At 23.4% G+C, this 12942-nt stretch overlaps 1 long non-coding RNA gene across 1 annotated transcript; it reads left to right on the top strand.

Moving 5' to 3' along the window:
• Positions 1 to 1179: 1179 nt before the first annotated feature.
• LOC132931385 (uncharacterized) lies at positions 1180 to 12929 on the top strand. The gene is made up of 2 exons (XR_009662572.1): positions 1180 to 1277; positions 12854 to 12929. It is a non-coding gene; the product is annotated as an uncharacterized LOC132931385 (long non-coding RNA).
• Positions 12930 to 12942: the final 13 nt, after the last annotated feature.

The following is a 12942-nucleotide window of genomic DNA, read 5'->3' as shown; positions in this document are numbered from 1 at the left end:
TAATTTGCATACAATTCATTTAAGCAGATTTTTCATAAAAATTATAAAACATGATTTTATATGATAATTTTCACGTATATTAATTATATATGTATTGAACTGCTTATAAAACAAACAATTCTCAAGTTAATCTCTTGAAACCTGACCACTATATTAAGAAAATGATTCTAATTTATTATTATTAACTTGCATACATCTCATTTAAGCAGATTTTTCATAAACACTATAAAACATGATTTTATATGATAAGTTTTAGAAATATTATGAATACCTATTTTAATCTGCTTATAAAACAGTCAAAAATTAAATGTATACACCAACAGAGGGCGTGAGCGTCGCCGTAGTAGGGACGACATCCGTCGGCCGAATCGCCTCAGAACGAAACTAGATAGTTGTGTGGCGTTCACCGTACTGCTGTGTATCGTGACGGGTCGTTGTATTTACTTAGATTTTGAGTCTACTCGTTTTTTATTAATTAAGATTTTTGATATTATAAACGAATTGTTCATATTTTATGCCCGAAGTTAACACAAGTAACTGTCTTGATCCTTGACTACTAGATCAAGAAAATGATTCTAATTTATAATTTTTAACTTTCATTTTTTTCATTTTACCTGATATTTTTACTTCATAAAAACTATAAAATATGATTTTATAAGTTAATTTTGACGAATAATACAACTTAACATTTTTTCGTATTGTAAAGGAGCGATTTTCAGTTGTTGTCCAAATGTATTCTTTAGTTACACTCATAGTACATTTGAATTCCTTCTACAAACCATTCTGGTACATTTGTACTATCTTTTATGGCTTATCATAATTATTATTTATTATCATCTGTTATCTATGTTTTGCAGTTCTACATTCGTTTTTGTATTTAAGTTTCAATTGTGAATTCCTTTCATGTATTTTGTATAAAAATGAAGTTTGTCTGTTAGTTTATGTTTTGATAGTTTCCTTTTCTGAATTACTCAGTGTTGTCCACGTACTAGTTGTTATATAAAAATTGTCGTTCTCCTTATGGTATCTAGTAGTGACATTTTGTCCTCCAACCATTATACATATTTAACTTACTATTTTTTTTTAGATGGCTGTACACCAGATATACTCAGGACATATTGAAACATGAATTACCATTTCTACCACATGGGAAAGTTTCAACATCCTACGTTGAAAATGGGACTGGACGATCCTGATAATAATAATAGTTTTATGCATAGTACGAGTAATGGATATTGAATATAATTGATAGTCAATTAATATTAGTGTAACAAAAAGTTAGAGTCATGAAATCCAGACCATTAGATTAAGTTTATGATTCTTATTTACCATTACCAACTTCCATATATATCATATAAGCTGATACTTCATAAACACTATAAAACATGTTTTTATATGATTATTTTGACTCGTATTTTAAATTCATATTTTTAACTGCTTATAAAACAGTGAATTCTCAAGTTAGTGTCATGAAAGTCAGACCATTAGATTAAAAAAATTATTCTAATTTACCATTATTAACTAGCATACATTTCATTTAAGCTGATACTTCAATAACGCTATAAAACATGATTTTATATGATGATTTTGACGAATATTATATATTTATTTTTTGAACTGCTTATAAAACACACAATTCTCAAGTTAATCTCTTGAAACCTGGACCACTATATTAATAAAATGATTATAATTTATTATTATTAACTTCTATAAATATTATGTAAGCTGATTCTTCATAAACACTATAAAACATGATTTTGTATGATAATTTTGACAAATATTAAAAATTCATTTTTTTAACTGTTTATAAAACACACAATTCTCAAGTTAATCTCTTGAAACCTGGACCTCTATATTAAGAAAATGATTCTAATTTATTATTATTAACTTGCATACATTTGATTTAAGCAGATTTTTCATAAACACTATAAAACATGATTTTATATGATAATTTTGACGAATAATATATATTTATTTTTTGAACTGCTTATAAAACACACAATTCTCAAGTTAATCTCTTGAAACCTGGACCACTATATTAAGAAAATGATTCTAATTTATTATTATTAACTTCTATAGATATTATGTAAGCTGATTCTTCATAAACACTATAAAACATGATTTTCTATGATAATTTTGACGAATATTAAAAATTCATTTTTTTAACTGTTTATAAAACACACAATTCTCAAGTTAATCTCTTGAAACCTGGACCTCTATATTAAGAAAATGATTCTAATTTATTATTATTAACTTGCATACATTTGATTTAAGCAGATTTTTCATAAACACTATAAAACATGATTTTATATGATAATTTTGACGAATAATATATATTTATTTTTTGAACTGCTTATAAAACACACAATTCTCAAGTTAATCTCTTGAAACCTGGACCACTATATTAAGAAAATGATTCTAATTTACTATTATTAACTTCTATAGATATTATGTAAGCTGATTCTTCATAAACACTATAAAACATGATTTTGTATGATAATTTTGACGTATATTAATTATTTATGTTTTGAACTGCTTATAAAACACACAATTCTCAAGTTAATCTCTTGAAACCTGGACCACTGTATAATTAAAAGGATTCTAATTTATTATTATTAACTTGTATACATCTCATTTAAGCAGGTACTTCATAAAAACTATAAAACATGATTTTATATGATAATTTTCACGTATATTAATTATATATGCATTGAACTGCTTATAAAACAAACAATTCTCAAGGTAATCTCTTAAAACCTGGACCACTATATTAAGAAAAGGATTCTAATTTATTATTATTAACTTGTATACATCTCATTTAAGCAGGTACTTCATAAAAACTATAAAACATGATTTTATATGATAATTTTGACGAATATTATATATTTATTTTTTGAACTGCTTATAAAACACACAATTCTCAAGTTAATCTCTTGAAACCTGGACCACTATATTAAGAAAATGATTCTAATTTATTATTATTAACTTGCATACATGTCATTTAAGCAGATTTTTCATAAACACTATAAAACATGATTTTATATGATAATTTTGACGAATAATATATATTTATTTTTTGAACTGATAATAAAACACACAATTCTCAAGTTAATCTCTTGAAACCTGGACCACTATATTAAGAAAATGATTCTAATTTACTATTATTAACTTCTATAGATATTATGTAAGCTGATTCTTCATAAACACTATAAAACATAATTTTGTATGATAATTTTGACGTATATTAATTATTTATGTTTTGAACTGCTTATAAAACACACAATTCTCAAGTTAATCTTTTGAAACCTGGACCACTGTATAATTAAAAGGATTCTAATTTATTATTATTAATTTGCATACAATTCATTTAAGCAGATTTTTCATAAAAATTATAAAACATGATTTTATATGATAATTTTCACGTATATTAATTATATATGTATTGAACTGCTTATAAAACAAACAATTCTCAAGTTAATCTCTTGAAACCTGGACCTCTATATTAAGAAAATGATTCTAATTTATTATTATTAACTTGCATACATTTGATTTAAGCAGATTTTTCATAAACACTATAAAACATGATTTTATATGATAATTTTGACGAATGATATATATTTATTTTTTGAACTGCTTATAAAACACACAATTCTGAAGTTAATCTCTTGAAACCTGGACCACTATATTAAGAAAATGATTCTAATTTATTATTATTAACTTCTATAGATATTATGTAAGCTGATTCTTCATAAACACTATAAAACATGATTTTCTATGATAATTTTGACGAATATTAAAAATTCATTTTTTTAACTGTTTATAATACACACAATTCTCAAGTTAATCTCTTGAAACCTGGACCTCTATATTAAGAAAATGATTCTAATTTATTATTATTAACTTGCATACATTTGATTTAAGCAGATTTTTCATAAACACTATAAAACATGATTTTATATGATAATTTTGACGAATAATATATATTTATTTTTTGAACTGCTTATAAAACACACAATTCTCAAGTTAATCTCTTGAAACCTGGACCACTATATTAAGAAAATGATTCTAATTTATTATTATTAACTTCTATAGATATTATGTAAGCTGATTCTTCATAAACACTATAAAACATGATTTTCTATGATAATTTTGACGAATATTAAAAATTCATTTTTTTAACTGTTTATAAAACACACAATTCTCAAGTTAATCTCTTGAAACCTGGACCTCTATATTAAGAAAATGATTCTAATTTATTATTATTAACTTGCATACATTTGATTTAAGCAGATTTTTCATAAACATTATAAAACATGATTTTATATGATAATTTTGACGAATAATATATATTTATTTTTTGAACTGCTTATAAAACACACAATTCTCAAGTTAATCTCTTGAAACCTGGACCACTGTATAATTAAAAGGATTCTAATTTATTATTATTAACTTGTATAGATATTATGTAAGCTGATTCTTCATAAACACTATAAAACATGATTTTCTATGATAATTTTGACGAATATTAAAAATTCATTTTTTTAACTGTTTATAAAACACACAATTCTCAAGTTAATCTCTTGAAACCTGGACCTCTATATTAAGAAAATGATTCTAATTTATTATTATTAACTTGCATACATTTGATTTAAGCAGATTTTTCATAAACACTATAAAACATGATTTTATATGATAATTTTGACGAATAATATATATTTATTTTTTGAACTGCTTATAAAACACACAATTCTCAAGTTAATCTCTTGAAACCTGGACCACTATATTAAGAAAATGATTCTAATTTACTATTATTAACTTCTATAGATATTATGTAAGCTGATTCTTCATAAACACTATAAAACATGATTTTGTATGATAATTTTGACGTATATTAATTATTTATGTTTTGAACTGCTTATAAAACACACAATTCTCAAGTTAATCTCTTGAAACCTGGACCACTGTATAATTAAAAGGATTCTAATTTATTATTATTAACTTGTATACATCTCATTTAAGCAGGTACTTCATAAAAACTATAAAACATGATTTTATATGATAATTTTCACGTATATTAATTATATATGCATTGAACTGCTTATAAAACAAACAATTCTCAAGGTAATCTCTTAAAACCTGGACCACTATATTAAGAAAAGGATTCTAATTTATTATTATTAACTTGTATACATCTCATTTAAGCAGGTACTTCATAAAAACTATAAAACATGATTTTATATGATAATTTTGACGAATATTATATATTTATTTTTTGAACTGCTTATAAAACACACAATTCTCAAGTTAATCTCTTGAAACCTGGACCACTATATTAAGAAAATGATTCTAATTTATTATTATTAACTTGCATACATGTCATTTAAGCAGATTTTTCATAAACACTATAAAACATGATTTTATATGATAATTTTGACGAATAATATATATTTATTTTTTGAACTGATAATAAAACACACAATTCTCAAGTTAATCTCTTGAAACCTGGACCACTATATTAAGAAAATGATTCTAATTTACTATTATTAACTTCTATAGATATTATGTAAGCTGATTCTTCATAAACACTATAAAACATAATTTTGTATGATAATTTTGACGTATATTAATTATTTATGTTTTGAACTGCTTATAAAACACACAATTCTCAAGTTAATCTTTTGAAACCTGGACCACTGTATAATTAAAAGGATTCTAATTTATTATTATTAATTTGCATACAATTCATTTAAGCAGATTTTTCATAAAAATTATAAAACATGATTTTATATGATAATTTTCACGTATATTAATTATATATGTATTGAACTGTTTATAAAACAAACAATTCTCAAGTTAATCTCTTGAAACCTGGACCTCTATATTAAGAAAATGATTCTAATTTATTATTATTAACTTGCATACATTTGATTTAAGCAGATTTTTCATAAACACTATAAAACATGATTTTATATGATAATTTTGACGAATGATATATATTTATTTTTTGAACTGCTTATAAAACACACAATTCTGAAGTTAATCTCTTGAAACCTGGACCACTATATTAAGAAAATGATTCTAATTTATTATTATTAACTTCTATAGATATTATGTAAGCTGATTCTTCATAAACACTATAAAACATGATTTTCTATGATAATTTTGACGAATATTAAAAATTCATTTTTTTAACTGTTTATAATACACACAATTCTCAAGTTAATCTCTTGAAACCTGGACCTCTATATTAAGAAAATGATTCTAATTTATTATTATTAACTTGCATACATTTGATTTAAGCAGATTTTTCATAAACACTATAAAACATGATTTTATATGATAATTTTGACGAATAATATATATTTATTTTTTGAACTGCTTATAAAACACACAATTCTCAAGTTAATCTCTTGAAACCTGGACCACTATATTAAGAAAATGATTCTAATTTATTATTATTAACTTCTATAGATATTATGTAAGCTGATTCTTCATAAACACTATAAAACATGATTTTCTATGATAATTTTGACGAATATTAAAAATTCATTTTTTTAACTGTTTATAAAACACACAATTCTCAAGTTAATCTCTTGAAACCTGGACCTCTATATTAAGAAAATGATTCTAATTTATTATTATTAACTTGCATACATTTGATTTAAGCAGATTTTTCATAAACACTATAAAACATGATTTTATATGATAATTTTGACGAATAATATATATTTATTTTTTGAACTGCTTATAAAACACACAATTCTCAAGTTAATCTCTTGAAACCTGGACCACTATATTAAGAAAATGATTCTAATTTACTATTATTAACTTCTATAGATATTATGTAAGCTGATTCTTCATAAACACTATAAAACATGATTTTGTATGATAATTTTGACGTATATTAATTATTTATGTTTTGAACTGCTTATAAAACACACAATTCTCAAGTTAATCTCTTGAAACCTGGACCACTGTATAATTAAAAGGATTCTAATTTATTATTATTAACTTGTATACATCTCATTTAAGCAGGTACTTCATAAAAACTATAAAACATGATTTTATATGATAATTTTCACGTATATTAATTATATATGCATTGAACTGCTTATAAAACAAACAATTCTCAAGGTAATCTCTTAAAACCTGGACCACTATATTAAGAAAAGGATTCTAATTTATTATTATTAACTTGTATACATCTCATTTAAGCAGGTACTTCATAAAAACTATAAAACATGATTTTATATGATAATTTTGACGAATATTATATATTTATTTTTTGAACTGCTTATAAAACACACAATTCTCAAGTTAATCTCTTGAAACCTGGACCACTATATTAAGAAAATGATTCTAATTTATTATTATTAACTTGCATACATGTCATTTAAGCAGATTTTTCATAAACACTATAAAACATGATTTTATATGATAATTTTGACGAATAATATATATTTATTTTTTGAACTGATAATAAAACACACAATTCTCAAGTTAATCTCTTGAAACCTGGACCACTATATTAAGAAAATGATTCTAATTTACTATTATTAACTTCTATAGATATTATGTAAGCTGATTCTTCATAAACACTATAAAACATAATTTTGTATGATAATTTTGACGTATATTAATTATTTATGTTTTGAACTGCTTATAAAACACACAATTCTCAAGTTAATCTTTTGAAACCTGGACCACTGTATAATTAAAAGGATTCTAATTTATTATTATTAATTTGCATACAATTCATTTAAGCAGATTTTTCATAAAAATTATAAAACATGATTTTATATGATAATTTTCACGTATATTAATTATATATGTATTGAACTGCTTATAAAACAAACAATTCTCAAGTTAATCTCTTGAAACCTGGACCTCTATATTAAGAAAATGATTCTAATTTATTATTATTAACTTGCATACATTTGATTTAAGCAGATTTTTCATAAACACTATAAAACATGATTTTATATGATAATTTTGACGAATGATATATATTTATTTTTTGAACTGCTTATAAAACACACAATTCTGAAGTTAATCTCTTGAAACCTGGACCACTATATTAAGAAAATGATTCTAATTTATTATTATTAACTTCTATAGATATTATGTAAGCTGATTCTTCATAAACACTATAAAACATGATTTTCTATGATAATTTTGACGAATATTAAAAATTCATTTTTTTAACTGTTTATAATACACACAATTCTCAAGTTAATCTCTTGAAACCTGGACCTCTATATTAAGAAAATGATTCTAATTTATTATTATTAACTTGCATACATTTGATTTAAGCAGATTTTTCATAAACACTATAAAACATGATTTTATATGATAATTTTGACGAATAATATATATTTATTTTTTGAACTGCTTATAAAACACACAATTCTCAAGTTAATCTCTTGAAACCTGGACCACTATATTAAGAAAATGATTCTAATTTATTATTATTAACTTCTATAGATATTATGTAAGCTGATTCTTCATAAACACTATAAAACATGATTTTCTATGATAATTTTGACGAATATTAAAAATTCATTTTTTTAACTGTTTATAAAACACACAATTCTCAAGTTAATCTCTTGAAACCTGGACCTCTATATTAAGAAAATGATTCTAATTTATTATTATTAACTTGCATACATTTGATTTAAGCAGATTTTTCATAAACATTATAAAACATGATTTTATATGATAATTTTGACGAATAATATATATTTATTTTTTGAACTGCTTATAAAACACACAATTCTCAAGTTAATCTCTTGAAACCTGGACCACTGTATAATTAAAAGGATTCTAATTTATTATTATTAACTTGTATAGATATTATGTAAGCTGATTCTTCATAAACACTATAAAACATGATTTTCTATGATAATTTTGACGAATATTAAAAATTCATTTTTTTAACTGTTTATAAAACACACAATTCTCAAGTTAATCTCTTGAAACCTGGACCTCTATATTAAGAAAATGATTCTAATTTATTATTATTAACTTGCATACATTTGATTTAAGCAGATTTTTCATAAACACTATAAAACATGATTTTATATGATAATTTTGACGAATAATATATATTTATTTTTTGAACTGCTTATAAAACACACAATTCTCAAGTTAATCTCTTGAAACCTGGACCACTATATTAAGAAAATGATTCTAATTTACTATTATTAACTTCTATAGATATTATGTAAGCTGATTCTTCATAAACACTATAAAACATGATTTTGTATGATAATTTTGACGTATATTAATTATTTATGTTTTGAACTGCTTATAAAACACACAATTCTCAAGTTAATCTCTTGAAACCTGGACCACTGTATAATTAAAAGGATTCTAATTTATTATTATTAACTTGTATACATCTCATTTAAGCAGGTACTTCATAAAAACTATAAAACATGATTTTATATGATAATTTTCACGTATATTAATTATATATGCATTGAACTGCTTATAAAACAAACAATTCTCAAGGTAATCTCTTAAAACCTGGACCACTATATTAAGAAAAGGATTCTAATTTATTATTATTAACTTGTATACATCTCATTTAAGCAGGTACTTCATAAAAACTATAAAACATGATTTTATATGATAATTTTGACGAATATTATATATTTATTTTTTGAACTGCTTATAAAACACACAATTCTCAAGTTAATCTCTTGAAACCTGGACCACTATATTAAGAAAATGATTCTAATTTATTATTATTAACTTGCATACATGTCATTTAAGCAGATTTTTCATAAACACTATAAAACATGATTTTATATGATAATTTTGACGAATAATATATATTTATTTTTTGAACTGATAATAAAACACACAATTCTCAAGTTAATCTCTTGAAACCTGGACCACTATATTAAGAAAATGATTCTAATTTACTATTATTAACTTCTATAGATATTATGTAAGCTGATTCTTCATAAACACTATAAAACATAATTTTGTATGATAATTTTGACGTATATTAATTATTTATGTTTTGAACTGCTTATAAAACACACAATTCTCAAGTTAATCTTTTGAAACCTGGACCACTGTATAATTAAAAGGATTCTAATTTATTATTATTAATTTGCATACAATTCATTTAAGCAGATTTTTCATAAAAATTATAAAACATGATTTTATATGATAATTTTCACGTATATTAATTATATATGTATTGAACTGTTTATAAAACAAACAATTCTCAAGTTAATCTCTTGAAACCTGGACCTCTATATTAAGAAAATGATTCTAATTTATTATTATTAACTTGCATACATTTGATTTAAGCAGATTTTTCATAAACACTATAAAACATGATTTTATATGATAATTTTGACGAATGATATATATTTATTTTTTGAACTGCTTATAAAACACACAATTCTGAAGTTAATCTCTTGAAACCTGGACCACTATATTAAGAAAATGATTCTAATTTATTATTATTAACTTCTATAGATATTATGTAAGCTGATTCTTCATAAACACTATAAAACATGATTTTCTATGATAATTTTGACGAATATTAAAAATTCATTTTTTTAACTGTTTATAATACACACAATTCTCAAGTTAATCTCTTGAAACCTGGACCTCTATATTAAGAAAATGATTCTAATTTATTATTATTAACTTGCATACATTTGATTTAAGCAGATTTTTCATAAACACTATAAAACATGATTTTATATGATAATTTTGACGAATAATATATATTTATTTTTTGAACTGCTTATAAAACACACAATTCTCAAGTTAATCTCTTGAAACCTGGACCACTATATTAAGAAAATGATTCTAATTTATTATTATTAACTTCTATAGATATTATGTAAGCTGATTCTTCATAAACACTATAAAACATGATTTTCTATGATAATTTTGACGAATATTAAAAATTCATTTTTTTAACTGTTTATAAAACACACAATTCTCAAGTTAATCTCTTGAAACCTGGACCTCTATATTAAGAAAATGATTCTAATTTATTATTATTAACTTGCATACATTTGATTTAAGCAGATTTTTCATAAACACTATAAAACATGATTTTATATGATAATTTTGACGAATAATATATATTTATTTTTTGAACTGCTTATAAAACACACAATTCTCAAGTTAATCTCTTGAAACCTGGACCACTGTATAATTAAAAGGATTCTAATTTATTATTATTAACTTGTATACATCTCATTTAAGCAGGTACTTCATAAAAACTATAAAACATGATTTTATATGATAATTTTCACGTATATTAATTATATATGCATTGAACTGCTTATAAAACAAACAATTCTCAAGTTAATCTCTTGAAACCTGACCACTATATTAAGAAAATGATTCTAATTTATTATTATTAACTTGCATACATCTCATTTAAGCAGATTTTTCATAAACACTATAAAACATGATTTTATATGATAATTTTGACGAATATTATATATTTATTTTTTGAACTGCTTATAAAACACACAATTCTCAAGTTAATCTCTTGAAACCTGGACCACTATATTAAGAAAATGATTCTAATTTATTATTATTAACTTGCATACATGTCATTTAAGCAGATTTTTCATAAACACTATAAAACATGATTTTATATGATAATTTTGACGAATAATATATATTTATTTTTTGAACTGATAATAAAACACACAATTCTCAAGTTAATCTCTTGAAACCTGGACCACTATATTAAGAAAATGATTCTAATTTACTATTATTAACTTCTATAGATATTATGTAAGCTGATTCTTCATAAACACTATAAAACATAATTTTGTATGATAATTTTGACGTATATTAATTATTTATGTTTTGAACTGCTTATAAAACACACAATTCTCAAGTTAATCTTTTGAAACCTGGACCACTGTATAATTAAAAGGATTCTAATTTATTATTATTAATTTGCATACAATTCATTTAAGCAGATTTTTCATAAAAATTATAAAACATGATTTTATATGATAAGTTTTAGAAATATTATGAATACCTATTTTAATCTGCTTATAAAACAGTCAAAAATTAAATGTATACACCAACAGAGGGCGTGAGCGTCGCCGTAGTAGGGACGACATCCGTCGGCCGAATCGCCTCAGAACGAAACTAGATAGTTGTGTGGCGTTCACCGTACTGCTGTGTATCGTGACGGGTCGTTGTATTTACTTAGATTTTGAGTCTACTCGTTTTTTATTAATTAAGATTTTTGATATTATAAACGAATTGTTCATATTTTATGCCCGAAGTTAACACAAGTAACTGTCTTGATCCTTGACTACTAGATCAAGAAAATGATTCTAATTTATAATTTTTAACTTTCATTTTTTTCATTTTACCTGATATTTTTACTTCATAAAAACTATAAAATATGATTTTATAAGTTAATTTTGACGAATAATACAACTTAACATTTTTTCGTATTGTAAAGGAGCGATTTTCAGTTGTTGTCCAAATGTATTCTTTAGTTACACTCATAATACATTTGAATTCCTTCTACAAACCATTCTGGTACATTTGTACTATCTTTTATGGCTTATCATAATTATTATTTATTATCATCTGTTATCTATGTTTTGCAGTTCTACATTCGTTTTTGTATTTAAGTTTCAATTGTGAATTCCTTTCATGTATTTTGTATAAAAATGAAGTTTGTCTGTTAGTTTATGTTTTGATAGTTTCCTTTTCTGAATTACTCAGTGTTGTCCACGTACTAGTTGTTATATAAAAATTGTCGTTCTCCTTATGGTATCTAGTAGTGACATTTTGTCCTCCAACCATTATACATATTTAACTTACTATTTTTTTTTAGATGGCTGTACACCAGATATACTCAGGACATATTGAAACATGAATTACCATTTCTACCACATGGGAAAGTTTCAACATCCTACGTTGAAA

This window comes from Rhopalosiphum padi, unplaced genomic scaffold, assembly GCF_020882245.1.
Source record: "Rhopalosiphum padi isolate XX-2018 unplaced genomic scaffold, ASM2088224v1 scaffold1, whole genome shotgun sequence".
Lineage (NCBI taxonomy): Eukaryota > Metazoa > Arthropoda > Insecta > Hemiptera > Aphididae > Rhopalosiphum > Rhopalosiphum padi.
The sequence above is the reverse complement of the archived record's forward strand: the minus strand, read 5'-3'. Positions and strand labels throughout refer to the sequence as shown.